Source organism: Lynx rufus, unplaced genomic scaffold (genome assembly GCF_022079265.1).
Source record: "Lynx rufus isolate CCGP_SWC_20201006 ecotype Redwood Valley unplaced genomic scaffold, mLynRuf1.p SCAF_12, whole genome shotgun sequence".
NCBI classification, from domain to species: domain Eukaryota; kingdom Metazoa; phylum Chordata; class Mammalia; order Carnivora; family Felidae; genus Lynx; species Lynx rufus.
In genome coordinates this window covers 6,545,261-6,559,822 of record NW_025814826.1, presented here as the reverse complement: position 1 = coordinate 6,559,822, position 14,562 = coordinate 6,545,261, and the positions used below count along the sequence as shown (strand labels likewise).

The 14,562-nt window shown below is 43.8% G+C and overlaps 1 protein-coding gene across 1 annotated transcript in view; it reads left to right on the top strand.

The window, feature by feature from the left end:
- Positions 1–1,243: 1,243 nt before the first annotated feature.
- PCMTD1 (protein-L-isoaspartate (D-aspartate) O-methyltransferase domain containing 1) overlaps positions 1,244–14,562 on the top strand; it is a 68,627-nt gene continuing 55,308 nt past the window's right edge. The window contains exon 1 of the mRNA XM_047073918.1: positions 1,244–1,486. The gene's annotated coding sequence lies outside the window, so the exon portion shown is untranslated. The remainder of the gene's footprint in view (positions 1,487–14,562) is intronic.

Here is a 14,562-nt window from a genome sequence, read left to right as displayed (position 1 = left end):
TTTGTAGTTCGGAGCAAAACGCCCCCTGTATTTGCATTCACATCAAACAACACAAAGTTCATTAAAGTAACACCAGGTTGGTGGCTTGATGGCCGACCACCGTAGCAGCAACTTTGCTCTCGTTCGCAACATTTATTTCGCGAGGCCAGCTCTGCCCGGGCTCGCAAGCTCTCCTTTCACGCATAGATTACTTAACGACTTTGTACGCCATCAGCTATGGTGGGAAACAGTAACCAGGGCACCGAGGCCATTCTGATTCACAGGGGGCAACCTACAAAGGTAGGTACCCGAAAACCACTAACGATCTGAAAACCAAAACCGGGCAGAATTCAAACAACGCAAGCCTACTTGGGGGCGGGAGTGGCACACACACGGAGAGACTTGGGAGTAAGAAAGAAAAACCCTGACAAAAAACTCACTGTACTTACGAGGAGACATACTGACTTGCAGGCACACTAAACGTCACTTCGAAGTGTGACCAGCCTGCTTGCTGCCCAGGTTCACGGGGCAGCGTTTTCTCAGCCCTCCGGACCCTCGTCTCCTTTCCCTGTGTCAACTTTCGAACCCCTCTCCCTCAAAACCCTTTCTCTCCGCTTATGCGCTACGGGATGTTTACGCAAGCCACGAGGAACTTGCTTGGCACACGTGTCACCGGTTGTAAGTGCTCAATTTGCAAAATGATGAACACGTTAGCTGTGGGGGCAAGCCCAACGCCCGAGCCAGGCCGAGAACGCAGGGAAAGGCGCTGGCCCGGCGGCGGAGGCGTTAACACCGGGCGGTGGGGTAACTTCTGGAGCTCTAAGCCGTCACTTTAAGGCGGCACAATCCTGTGGAAAATCCTTGCTCTTCAGACAAACCGGTGAGCACGTTCCGCAAAAGCTTCTGTATAGTTACCCCGCGGGGACGCACCCTCGCATGTGCTCCGACACCTAGACGCCCCGTCCCGAAGCGCGGCGTAATAGAACGGCCTCCCCGAGGGCAGGCCTCCTCCCTCAACTCCAGCGCCGCCGCCGCGGACCGCCTCTCACCTATTCAGCCCCTAGGCGTCCTGACGCTAGGAAGGGGGCGAGGAGGGCGATGCCCTGTTCTCGCGGGATCTCTCTCAACCGGGGCCGTCCCCAAGTCTCCTCAAGACCTCGCGTTGTTTGGGCGTGGGGGCGGAGCAATGCCTGTGGGGGGGAGGGGCGGAGCCGGATGGGGGCGTCCCCGAAGCCTTGTTGACTCCGGCGTCCTCCTGGAGCAGTTCTCGCGCCCCCTGCTCTGCGCATGCCTAGGTTCCCGACGACTCCCGGGGCCGCGACGGTCGGGCTTCCCCAGCCGCGGGTCCGGGCCCCGCCCCTCCTCCGGGCTGCAGCGGCGGCGGCGGCGGCGTTGGCGGCGGTGGTGTGGTGGCGGTGGGGGCGGCGGGCTGCCGTGGAGCCCGCCGAGTCCTAGCGCCTGACCCTGCGCGTCGCTGCGGCGGGCCGGACGGACCGTCTCGCCGCAGGTAACGCCGCTGCCTGCGGACTCGGGGTCGTGCGGGTCGGCGCGTCCCGCGTGCTGGAGTGTGGCGGCGGGTCGGGGAGGTCGGGGGCTGGGGAGTCAAGGGAGGCCGGAGGTTTCGAAGGGGGCCGGGAGGTTGGGGGTCGGGGTCGGCAGGGTCGCAGGGGCCGGGAGTCGAGGGCGGTCGAGGGCGTCTGGAGGGGTCGAAGGGTTATGGGAGGTCCGGGCGGATGGTCCTTGGGCTCTGACCCGGGCTCGGGGACCAGGACTCCCTGACGCTGCGGTCCCAAGACACCCACGGGCCCCTTCAAGGCCTTTTCAGTTCCACCCCGTGACTTTCTGTTGTTGTTTTGATTTGGAAGGAAGAGGATCCAGCCTACGTAGGCTCGGGGAAGCCTTGGGGGTTGAGGCTGGGAAGGGATTTACGAGGCTAGAGCAGGCGCTAACATTTTCTTACTTTCTGGGTTTTTTTTGTTTGAGCGTTTACTACCGTTCAAGTGTGGTGCCCGTTTTTTAGGGCGTTTCGAACACTGACGTAGAGAGGAGCCCTGAGTAGAACCAGCGGGAGTAATCTTGCAAATGCAAGATTTTTTTTTTTTTTTAACTTCTAGTACTGTATTTTTGTAGGTCTTTTTTTTTTTTAAACTGAGAAGTCATAACTATGTTTTGAAAATTACACATTAGAAGTATTTGGGTACGGAGGAGAAAGTACAGTTTTACCAGTGGCTATTTTCTCCCGGTTATTTTTTTAATTAACAAAATTACTACGTGCTCTTTAAGAAAAAAAGCAGCTAAACAATGAAGACGTCTGCTCCCCACCCCCTACCCCCCATTTTCCCCTCTTACTACCCAGGGTAACCAGTCTACAAGTGTGGTGTTTAGCCATTCAGGATTTTTCTATGCATGTAAGTATGTTTTAAGAAGAAAATTGGGATCATCCACAGTATATATGCTTTTTATTGGCCAAGGGTACTCACATTTAGTCCTCCATTTTATTACATACCTCATTCTTTGTAAAAGCTACATAGCTATGTTGGTTTTTTAATGCTGAACGTTGTATCCAGTTTTTCTGTAACGTTTCAACTATTACTAAGTAGCTTTTAACAAGGGTTACAAGCTGTTATTTTGAAACAAATGTGGTAAAACTTCAAGATTGTCTAAGGCCAGATGGGGATACTTACATATTAGGCAAGTTAAGTAATATGTTTACACAGAGCTTATGGTAGCTTACATGAAGCTTGGATGACTCCATAAAGCAGGTTTCTAAAGTAGTTTCTTTTTTGTTTTTTGGTACGTGCATTTTTCAAGGTAGATTTAAATTCCGTATGGTCAGTTGAGAATAAATTCAGTTCCTTAAACTTGAACCTGCTCATGTGAAGAAAAAGTAAAAGGTAGAAAGCCAGTGGCCTAGAAGTTTGCATTTCAAAACAGATTAAAAAAAACAAAACCTCCCAGCAGCCAGGGACTAAATATTTTGATAGTTGACCCTAGGGAGTGAGCTGTAAGTGAAACGGTGATACTACACTGTTCGCTATTAAATAAGACAGAAAGCTGGGAAATTGTCACATTTTGTATTTCTGTGTGCAGAAGTGCTGGAGGCCGTGTTGATCTAATCACTGGCATGTATTTATTAACAATGCACTGTGTGTTCATCCTCTTGCTGGCTTCCAGGGAAAACATAGAACCGAATAAGATCATCGCAAAGAAGTCTGGTTCTAAAAGCATGCATATGTCCTGAAATCTTAGGCCCAAGTGTATACTTTTTGGGGGAGCTGTGGCTCAAAAGGAGCCAAAACATCTATGGCATTTTAGTTACAGTTGCTGGTAATAATATGCTTTTTCTTTTTTATTTCTAACAACATAGGTGGCATTCTCTCCAGTCTGAGGATTAATAAACAGGCTCTGATAGATTAACTTAACTGCTCAAGATCTCATCACCTTTTTAGTGGTGGTGGCTGCGTTAGATTCAGGATGAAGCCAAGAACCTGTGTTTTCTTCTCTGCCGTGTTGCCTTTCATTAACGAACAGTGTCTTACAAAATTGTTGAGCTTAGAGTTTTTCCCTCTCTTTGTGCTTAGAGATGTTCCTTACAAAATAGAGACACGAGTATAATCATATGCATTCAAAAATAGCCTAAAAATATTATGAAACTCTGGTATCCTTTTAGATGAGGTTTCTGGTGCTGTGTTATTAAAATATACCTTGAGCTGGTGTCATTAAGAAGGTGAAGGATTGTGTTATTTTAGTCACTGATGCCATGCTAAATTTGGGTATCATAGTAAATTGTAGTTATTGCAGGTGTCTTCTTAAAAACTTGGATGGGTAACCTCATATAGGTTAACATTTTTATGAATTATAAACTACTAAGATAAAAAGAGTACAAAGAAGGCCCTAAAAAATCTCATTTTTAGTATTTTGTAGTTTCTCGAAAGCTCATCATGACAAATTAATAAAGTGTAGGTCCTAATATTATGGTATATAGTACGTGTTTTAGTTTCCTCGCATATGTCACACAGTTGCATTTTAAAGAAATACGGCAGAAACTGAAGTTAATAAAGTATGATCAGTTGTAACATGTATTTGAGAAGAAACCCACATATGGGAAAACATTTGAGCTTTTATTTCTTGGTGATTGTTAAGGATGGTAACTGGATTCATATCTAAATGGCAGATCTGCTCTTGACTATCTCTTGGACAACTTAACACTGAATGCGAGTAGGTTTTATAGTTGTGGGATACAAAAATATGTCAGCACCAGAAAGATGTCTTTAGAGTGTGTTAAGACCTATTGACTTTTCAGCTGTTGAAGGGTGGGGAATACAATGCTGCATGTGTGTATTTTCAAAAATTAATAGATCTTATTGCTGATGGAAAGAAATAGAAAGTTTATTTTGCAGTTTAGCCTGAAGTCTTTTTTTGGAGACACACATTCATGTGTCTCCCCCCCCCCCCCGCCCCCCCATCAAGAAACAACGTAGGTCCTATTAATGATAACAAGAGAAGCGTTAGGTAGGATTCAGAGTTTAAAACGTAGTTGGGTTTTAAAAACTGTTTAAATCAACTATTGTGGAATTTCATAGAGGATTGTTGTTCCCTCAATGTTCTGTTTCTGGGGAGAAACTAGTTAAGATGAAAGAGAAGCCAAAATAGAAGGGAAAAAACCTGGGAATTGGCTGTCTCAAGTAGACAGAGGGAGAGGGGTTTCCTGAAATAGTGGGTAATCAGTAGAGTCAAATGTGTGGATGGATGTCAAGGAAGATGAGGACTTAAAAGTTACACTTTTTTGAGCTTGGAGATACTGGAAAATTATCTAATTATAATTATACTGTGTTAGCTGTGTCTTGCTGGGGTTTGAGTTGGAATAATTAACACTTTTCAGTCACTCGCAGGCTCTTAGAACCTGTAATAATCACATCATCGTAAGTCAGTTTGTAATCTCAGTTCTGCGAGCATCTGAAGAGCTGTGGAATGCGCAGTGCTGGCAAGGCTTTGTCTTCTCTGTAACTTGCACAAGCCAGCATCTCAGACTTGTGCCTTCGTGTGGCCTTTGTGCATTTTCTCATCCCACTTCTCTGCAAGTGTTACTTTAGATTGAGTTCACAGCTCCGTTTTTAGAGTTGTCTTTTCTCTTTTCCAGTCGCACGCACACCCATGGTTTCCACTGTTCATTCCCTCCCCTGCTGAAGTCCCAGTGTGCACTGCCAGCCTCATTTTCTTTCCTAAGCTTCACACCTGCCTTCTGTTCTTGATAAACTCTGTAAGTAACTCTCATTTTGTGACCTGGAACCAGAAGATTCAGAATTAAACTGCGTTCTTTACACATTGAATCTTCCCCTCATTTTCTTGTGTATTTTAATGGTCTTACCACTTTCTTAGTCACGTAGGCTTAAAATCAAAGGTTACCTTTGATTCTTCATTCTCTCTCTGTCACACAAATTCTTTGTACTTCTATTGCGTTACGGTTCAGAAATCAGGTTCTCCTGCTGCTTTTCCATTTTCTCAGCAACAGAATACTTTTAATCCCTTTGCCTCAACTGCCATTAATAGGAGACATCCCTAATCTCAGGTTTTGCCATTCATCGTGCATACTGCTGTCAAATTAGTTGTCCTAAAGGCAATCCTGATCACGTCCCCCCCCCCCCCCCCCCCCGACAGAAGCAAACAAAACAAAACACACTTCTTGAATGTTTCTTAGGCCAGCCTTTGTCCTTAATGCTTTGTTCTCATTTGGTCGTCCTAGTAGTTTTCTGTTGCAGATACTACTTTCCTCCTCTACAGATGAAGAAATTTAGACCTCGCAAGCCTGGAAGGTTGCTAGTTGGTAGAAGAGGTGGAATTCGAATCCCGAACGTGTCTTCCAGCTGTTCCTCCCCAGAGTGGCTACTGATCAACTCTAGAGTGAAGTTCTTGTTCCTTAGGTTTGCCTTTCAGGTCTCAGCGCTCTTTTTGGAATTTAACTCTTGTTTTATTCAAACTTGTGTTTGCATTCTTTCTGTAAGAGAAAGAATGTAAACTCTCTTGGTTTCTCACGCATTTCCACTTGGAATTTTCTCCCTCTAGTATCTCTGCCTTCTGAAGTCCTTCAAGTAAAAAGGCTAGCAGATAACAGCTTATTGCCTCTTTTCTGTCTTCGGGGTGGTAAGGTCTCCCCTTACTCGTGTAGTTGCTTAACCTCTTGATAATCGCTTTCTCTTCTGAATTTGTGTTTGAGTAGTCTAACAGTTGTAACTGGATTATAAAATCCTGAAAGCAGAAACCGTGTCTTACTGTTGTATTTCCCAGGGGATGCTCAGGAGATACATGTGGACGAATATGAAAATGATCACTAGTCATCTGCTCCTTTAATGGCATTTAAGTAGGGTTTGATTTTAGTTACTAGATGACACAAACAGTAGTTTACTGGGGTTTTTAATTGTGTGTATATATATAACAAAACCAGATTTTCTTGTTATAGGCTATCAAACCAGTTCTTTGTTTCCAGCTTGGTTATGATAATCCTTATTGAGTATGACAATTGGTTATGATAATTGTGATAAGTTTATTTTTAAAAATGCTGTTTTGTTTTTCTATATGCATATGTGAGTTCATTGTATATAAAAGTTCTTAAAATTAATGGTTTGACATTTGAATTCTTTTCTATGCTATTAGACAGATTTTCAAATGAGCTGTAATATTCTCATAATTCTTTGGCCTCAGCTGCTTCTCTGCTTATACGGATATGGAAGGCAGAATAAAACTTTCCCTATACTGCAGTGTCATTTTCTTCCTTTTGGTGATATCGGGACTCTCCCCAGCTGTACGATTAGCTGAAATGTCCTCCACAAATTACACATAACTCTTTGCTTCCTAAAAAGTTTGCGTGAAATTTCAGACTTACTTGAACCCATCAAGGTTAATGGTTACCATGCAGAATTTACAATTTTATATTTCTCCGGTATCTGTCTTTGCGTCCCATATCGTGTTACAGTTTAGTAACTTATTAAGTAATTATTGCTTCATTAAATAATAACAAGGTGGGATATCTTGGTGATGGTGTTGGGGGAGACATTTGGGGTTTCTTTGGGGATGCTGAATGCATGATTATAAAGGAGTGAGGTTGATTCTCAAGCTAATCAATTTGCCAGTCTGCCTGCTGTCAACTTTCTAAAGTGTTCACAGCAACCACAAATGCTCTGGAAATAAAAGTTACAAGCAAGTTTAAAAATAATTCATCGACTTTAAAATTAGGTAATATAGTCACATGGTTCAAATTTCAAGTGTACAAAAAGTTTTGTACACTGGAAATGTCTCCTCCTCAGCCTTCTGCTTTCCCCAGTGGGACGTAGCCATTCAACTCTGGCATGATGTGAAAGTAAGAGTTTACTTGTATGCAAGTCAATGTGAATAAATACTCTTTCTCTTTACATAAAGATGAGGTACACTGCACGTGGTTTTTCACTGAATTTATCACTCATTCCATATCAGTAGGTAAAAAGCTTTATTCTTTAAAAATATGTTTTGCAGCCTCAAAGTATTTGCCCTCTATAGTCACATATACAGATTGTGTATGTAATAATTTAACTATATTTTCTCTTGGTGGGCATTTAGATGGTTTTCAGTTGTTTACTGCTATACCCCTTGAAGCAACAATTCGAAGGAAGAGAAGGAAAAAGTAGTAGCTTTTTCCTTGTAGGGGAGAATAAAGCTTGAAAGCTGAAATGGATGTTTCATGGTGGGGAATGAAATGGCTATCTTTTCTGCCCTGGATGACTAATGGCTAAGTGAATGGAGAGAAGGCAAAAAGGACAGTTCGTGCAAAAATGCTTGCTGGAGTTCATCGTCGACTGTTGAATTGGTAGAGTAGGGACAGCAGTCCTGATGGGTAGTTCCCAGGACTAGTTGTGTGCCCTGGGCAAAGGTCAGCCCCGGATGTGTTTGGAAGTGCTGAGAAGTAATCCTCGATACCTAGAAACTGGTCTCTGGGACTGTGGCCTTTAACAATATACTTAAAATAGATCGGAAAGCCATTCAGGTGATGAACTAAATTCCCTGTGTATCATCTAGAAGGAAATCTCATGGCCTGCAATGCAGTCTATTTCATGTGGTCGTTAGGTTTTTTTCTTTATTGTATTATTATTGCGTGTTCCAAGATCAGATTTGAACTACTAAAATGAATGAAATTAAAAGAAAATTTCCTTCTTCAGTGAGCCTCCCCCCTTCCACATCTATTCCTCTTAGGTTGCTTGGGCAATGGTTTTCTTAATAGTGTGGTGTGAATCCTTTCAGATTTATAAACGGAAAGGACACATTCATACATTTTAAGAATGTCAGAATCCTGTTGAATAACAAATGGTAAGAATGATAAAAGTCACAATTGAGTGAAATAAGTGAATAAGGTGATGATGGGATACAAGGTAAACAGTGAATGCCCTTTGATTCTTTCAGACCGAGGGTGCTATAAACACAGAGCACTGTCCTGTGACGTGTAGCGACTGCTTAGGTTCTGTGGCCGCTCTATCAGGTTACCCCTGACAGGTCGTGGTTTTTTTTTTTTTTAATGTTTATTTATTTCCAAAGGGGAGAGAGACAGAGTGTGAGTGGAGGAGGGGCAGGGAGAGAGAGGCACGCGTGTGCGCGCGCGCGCACACACACACACACACACACACACACACACACACACACACAGTATCCAAAGCAGGCTCCAGGCTCTGAGCTGTCAGCACAGACCCAACGTGGGGCTTGAACTCACCAACTGAGATCATGACCTGAGCCGAAGTCAGATGCTCAACCGACTGAGCCACCCAGGCGCCCCCTGACAGGTCGTTTAAGTTGTGTAGCCTGTGACTTTTATTTTTTTTAAAGTACTACCATATGGCTTACTGAACAGTGATGTATTTTCTTTGTCATTTTGCAGTCATTCTGTCTTAAATGTGGGATTTGAGTGTTCTGATTGGCATTAAAAAATTAGGTTTTAGATGTTTGATAGAGTGGTCTTTTCACAGTGGTCCTGCATATGGTTTAGGTTTTTAGAACAGTGGTTCATTTGCACTGACTTATTTCTGTACACCTGTGATTCTCTTTGGTCACCTAACCTGCACTTTACTAATCATTGTAGAAATAATAAGTAAAAGATGGCTTGTTTTCACTTTTTTCTCCATATAACAGCAGTAGGAATTCACTGTAGAAAACCCAGCAAATACAGATAAAGAAGCAAAGGATTGTCAGGAGTTTACCACCCTGGGATGGTATATCCTGTAGTTAATTCTGAGAGATTTCTATGTTACTGAGAATACAAACTAGAAAAGCCCAGCTTTATAAATCATGCTACCACATGAGGCAGATAGATTGGGTGATGGAAGTGTGGAAAATGTGTTTTGAGTTTTCTCCCATCTGGATTCTTCACCGGGTAACCAAGGCTGTGGTAGGCCCTCCGCTTTGTCGATTTGTGCACATGTCCTGTCCATCGCGAGGTTGGTCCTCTGTTGGTGATGGGAGAGCTACGCGCCTCACTCAGCTTTTGTTCTGCTTACGTGTCATTGTGTTTCAGTAGTCCATCTTTGAAATACTGGAATCCTTTGAAGTACCTCTTAATGCTTAGAATGAGTACCTTTCAGTTGTCTGTAATCTTGTTACTCTCAGTCGTGTTAGACAAAAAACATTTTACTAATTTAAATAATGTCCATTATTTCATTTGATTCTTAAAACTGAGGCATAGTCCATAGGAAGGGTAATGGGCACTGGTGAGGTTAACAGTGTTAAGGTAAAGGCCAGGAGCTCAGACCTTCATAAATGTTTGATTCTCTGTTTTTTTCTCACTGTTCACCCCAAGTTTGTTTTAAAGTTCAGTGTCTACCTGCTTCCTTTAATGTCCATTACTACTCTCTGTTGTGTAGAACATTATTAAAATCAAGTCCTGCTCCTGAATGTCTCCATATTTTTTGTCTAGTGTGTCTTTCCATTCGTTTTTAGTGAGACACAGAAAACATTTACCTGCAGGCAGTCTATTTTTAAAAGGTTGCTGCTCCCTCTTGAGGTCAATCTGGAATCATACTACAGTAAAAAAAATAAATTGTTTATTTTTATTTTTAAAATTGTTTAACGTTTATTTATTTTTGAGAGAGAGAGAAAGCGCTAGCAGGAGAGGGCAAGAAAGAGGGAGACAGGATCCGAAGCAGGCTCCGCGCAGTGAGCGCAGAGCCAGAAGTGGGGCTCGAACCCACAAACTGTGAGATCATGACCTGAGCTGAAATCAAGAGTTGGCCACCTAACCAACTGAGCCACCCAAGGCGACCCCCAAAGTTTTTTAAAATTAAGTATACGCCAACTTGGTGAACTTCTTGTTCTTTTTAAAATACTTACTTTGAGGGGCGCCTGGGTGGCTCAGTCCGTTGAGCGTCCGACTTCGGCTCAGGTCATGATCTCACAGCTCGTGAGTTTGAGCCCCATGTCAGGCTCTGTGCTGACAGCTCGGAGCCCTGGAGCCTGCTTCAGATGCTGTGCCTCCCTCTCTCTCTGCCCCAACCCGCTCGCATTCTGTCTCTGTCTCTCTCAAAAATAAACATTACAAATTAAAATAAAATACTTTGAGACACGGAGCGTGTGCCTAAGAGAGAGAGTGGGGGAGGGGCACAGAGAGAGGGAGAGCGAAAATCCCGAGCAGGACCCACATCCAGCACAGAGCCTGAACCTGGGCTCGCAAACCGAGATCATGACCTGAGCCGAAATCAAGAGTTGGACTCTTAACTGACTGAGCCACCCAGGCGCCCGGTACTCCGTGAAAATATGACAGTTTTGAATCTGCTACAAATCTTGGCAGGTACCAACAGCTAAGAAAAGATGTATATGTTGTACAGGGTCTTACTCATGCTGAACTGAATTTTTGTAAGCGCTCAGTGACTCTACATAGTAGCCCTCCATAATTCTAAAAGTAAGGTCAGGAATTAAGCAGTCCTGTGCCCTAAGAGGTTTTTAAGCTTGAGCTTATATTTAGGCACACTTTTTCCCAGTGGTGTAAGTATTAGAAACACTGCAAGTTTTTTGTAGTGCTGTGTTCAAGGGTTAGGATTAGGCATAGATTTTCTAAGAGAAAAATGATTACATGGCTTAATAATAACCAGACCAAACAGTTGATGGTTTTATTTTTTGCAGTTTTTCCAGTTGGTACTTCAAATTGAATTTCAGGGTCTCTATGAGGTTCTTTTACTAAAAATTAGTCTGTGGTATAGTTATTGTTGATTCCGTTGGAGGATTTGTGACCATGCATTAAGAGAAGATGAATTCCATGGGGCGCCTGGGTGGCTCGCCGGTTATAAGCATCTGGCTTCGGCTCAGGTCATGGTCTCGCGGTCCGTGGTGCATTCTAGCCCTACATCAGGCTCTGTGCTGACAGCTCATAGCCTGGAGCCTGCTTCAGATTCTGTGTCTCCCTCCGACCCTCTGCTGCTTGCACTCTGTCTCTCTCTCTCTCTCTCAAAAATAAATGTTAAAAAAAAAAAGAGAAAATGAATTCCAAGTTCTGTCCAGGGATACGAGCATGTGTCTTTACACTGATTATTCTTGCGATCTCTTATTTCCTTTCCCCTATCTCGGGGGGAAAATAGGATAGGTGACAGTGGACTTGGGTTACATATTACACATTTAAGTTGGGTTTGTTTGATTCCCTGTGGAGCAGTACTCTGCTGGAGATAGAGGGTAAATAAAATCTGGGGAGTGTATGTAGTAGACAAGTAATGTCCTTCCCCCGCCCCCCCCCAAAGAGGTTCATGTTTTAATTTCTGGAATCTGAATATGTTACTTTCTATGGCAAAGGGGAATTAAAGTTGCCAATCCCCTGACCTCTGAGTTAGGAAGACTATGCTGGATTTTCCTGATGGGCTTGGCGTAACCACAAGGTTCCTGGTGGGAAGTGAGGACAGGAGGCGGAGCGAGGAGGACTCCGCCTGATGTTGCTGGCTTTTCAAGATTCAGCAAAGGGTCGTGAGCCAAAGAAGTAGGTGGATATTAGACCCTCGAAATGCAAGAGAACAAACCCTCTTAAAGCTTCCGGGAAGGAATCCAGCCCTGCTGACACCATCATCTTAGCCCTGCGAGACCAGTGTCAGACTGTTGACCTCTAGAACTGTAATGTAGTGAAGTTGTGTGGATTTAAGTCACTGATGTTTGTGGTGGTGTGTTAGGGCAATGGTAGGAAAGTAAGGTAGGTACGTAGATAGCATTTGCTGTCTTAGGGAAATGACTGCTAAGCAGTCCCTTCTGCCAATAAAACACAAAGATGACCCTCATAAAACTGATAAAACTAGTGCTACTGGGATTTTGTTCTTTTGTGTGTCGTTTTTTGAGAGCACTGAAGGGAGTGAGCGCCAAAGGGAGGGGTGGAGGGAGAGGGAGAGAGAGAATCTTAAGCAGGCTCCACTCCTAGCACGGAGCTTCACGTGGGGCTCTATTCCATGAAGCCATGACCAGAGCAGAAATCAGGGTTGGATGCTTGACTGACTCAGCCACCCGGGCGCCCCAGTGCTAGTGGGTTTAAATGGTGGTGGCCTCGAGCCCCTGCCAAGTGGATTTCCTCTCATTTTTGCAGCTTCCTGGAGGCACCTCTGAATTTCTGGAGCTGCTTCTTTTCTTTAATGATGAAGTTGCTGTACTGGGCAAGTGGGTCAGAATGGTGTGCAGGATGCTAGTGAAGTTGGGGGAAGCGCAGGCATGAAGACCAACTGGAAGTTAGTTTCCGTACTCTAGCTAACATTACTAAGGATAATGACAGAATAGCATTCTCACTAAAGAGGAGTGTGAGTAATTGAAAAAATTGTTAGTTTGAGAGGTGAGGGACTAGAAGGTTTTGGGTTCACACACAATTTGGAGCGATGGCAGGAACCCCATCCCCTGTGAAATTAATCTGGAAACTTCTTAGATGCACTGTGAAATTTGTGCTAAAGACGAGGAGGATTTTGATTGAGTCAGCAGGGTAGCGGAAAGGAGAAATACGTACCTGCCCTAGAATCCCTGAGGCAGTTATGTTGGAGAAAGGCAGAAGCAAAATCAACAGCCGTGACATTGTTTTTCTGGCAGACGAGAGTCTGGGATCCTTGTCAGTTTGCTATGTGGAGTCTTTCCAGTTGGGAGGCAAGAGTCTTGTACTTGAAGAAGTTGTACACGTGCTTTGTTCTCAGTAGAAAGGAAAGACTATCCCTGCGCATTCACTGTAAATACATAAATTTCTACCCTAGGCTTGCCAGCTGTAAAACATGTTTGGAGAGATTAGAGTAAGGTAGTGGGATAAGACAGATTCTTACCAATTACTGTTTTTGAAAGTATTTTTGTTCCTCGAAAACACAAGTACGTCCCAACCCAGCACTCCTTAAAATAAAACAAATGCCCTATAGAAACGTAAGGCTGTCTTTCTGGCAGTTACCTCTTCTTCGCTGGTCAGTGCGTTTTAGCACAGTAGCACGGTGTGCGTGGCTTGTTTAGTGTCATTTACTGTTGATTCTTCCAAAATTGTCTTCTGCTAAATGAGTGATACAACAAATCTGTTGAATTCTTTAGTGCCTGCTTATATCTTTAGTTTTCCCTCTACGGTTTTCCAACTCTGGGACTGTTTTATTCCAAGAAATATTTTTTGATGCTCTTTTCTTTCCTTTTGAAACGCCACTTACAAGAAGAAGTAACCTTTACCATTGCTTATCCCTGGCGTTTGTTTCAAGAATTTGGCTTTGCTGTTAACCTGCTCCTTTATTTCTCTGTGGGTTTCTATTTTTGGCTTACCTAACATGCATACATGAAATTGAATGAGTTTTTCAGTGGTTGATTTTGTCCTTTTCCAAGTGTGCTAATAATCATTGAAATCTATAGGGGGGAAATGGGCACCGGAAAGGTCACGTGCTGCATTTAATGAGCTCATGTTTAAGCTGACTCCCAGATGCAGCCACTAAGCCATCCTCCCATCTAAAATTTTGACCACGATGGATTTCCTGGGCAGGAGTGTAAGATGGCGGAATTGGCAACTGCCCTCAGTGCTCTTAGTCACTTGGCTCTCTGACGTTCCTCTGGGATCAGGAGGGACAGCTCTTGCAGCACGGAAAAGCTGGTGACAGGTGTTTAACATTTTGCCGTGAAACTAAAACTCAGAGAGTTGGAAGTTAAAAAAACAACCAAGAATGTTTGCGGGAGATAGCAATTTAAGTCACACGCAAGGGACTGTGGATGTCTGGCTGCAAAGTTTCAGGCTGTTGTATTGTCGGTTCATTTTATTGCCTGTCTGCTTGTTCTCCGTCGCCTCACTGACCTGACTGTAGTCTCCATGGTTGTCAGCATTGTATCAGTCTAGTCCAAACAGGCCGGAGAAACCACACAGGGTGATACGAACAGGGAAAGTTCCATGTAGAGAAGTGTAGAGAAACATTAACAGAATTGACTGGTCAGCAGAAAGAGAGCTCTAAAGAATATGGAAATAGAAGGATTCGCCTCTGCCCCTAAGGGCCATATTTAAGCACCCAAGGAAGAGGCCCACCCAGGGCTGAGATCCAGACTTCGTTGAGAGAGCGTGTGGCTCATTGGGTGGCAGAGAAGTTGCTCGGGTGCCTCCTTAATGGATTTTATAGA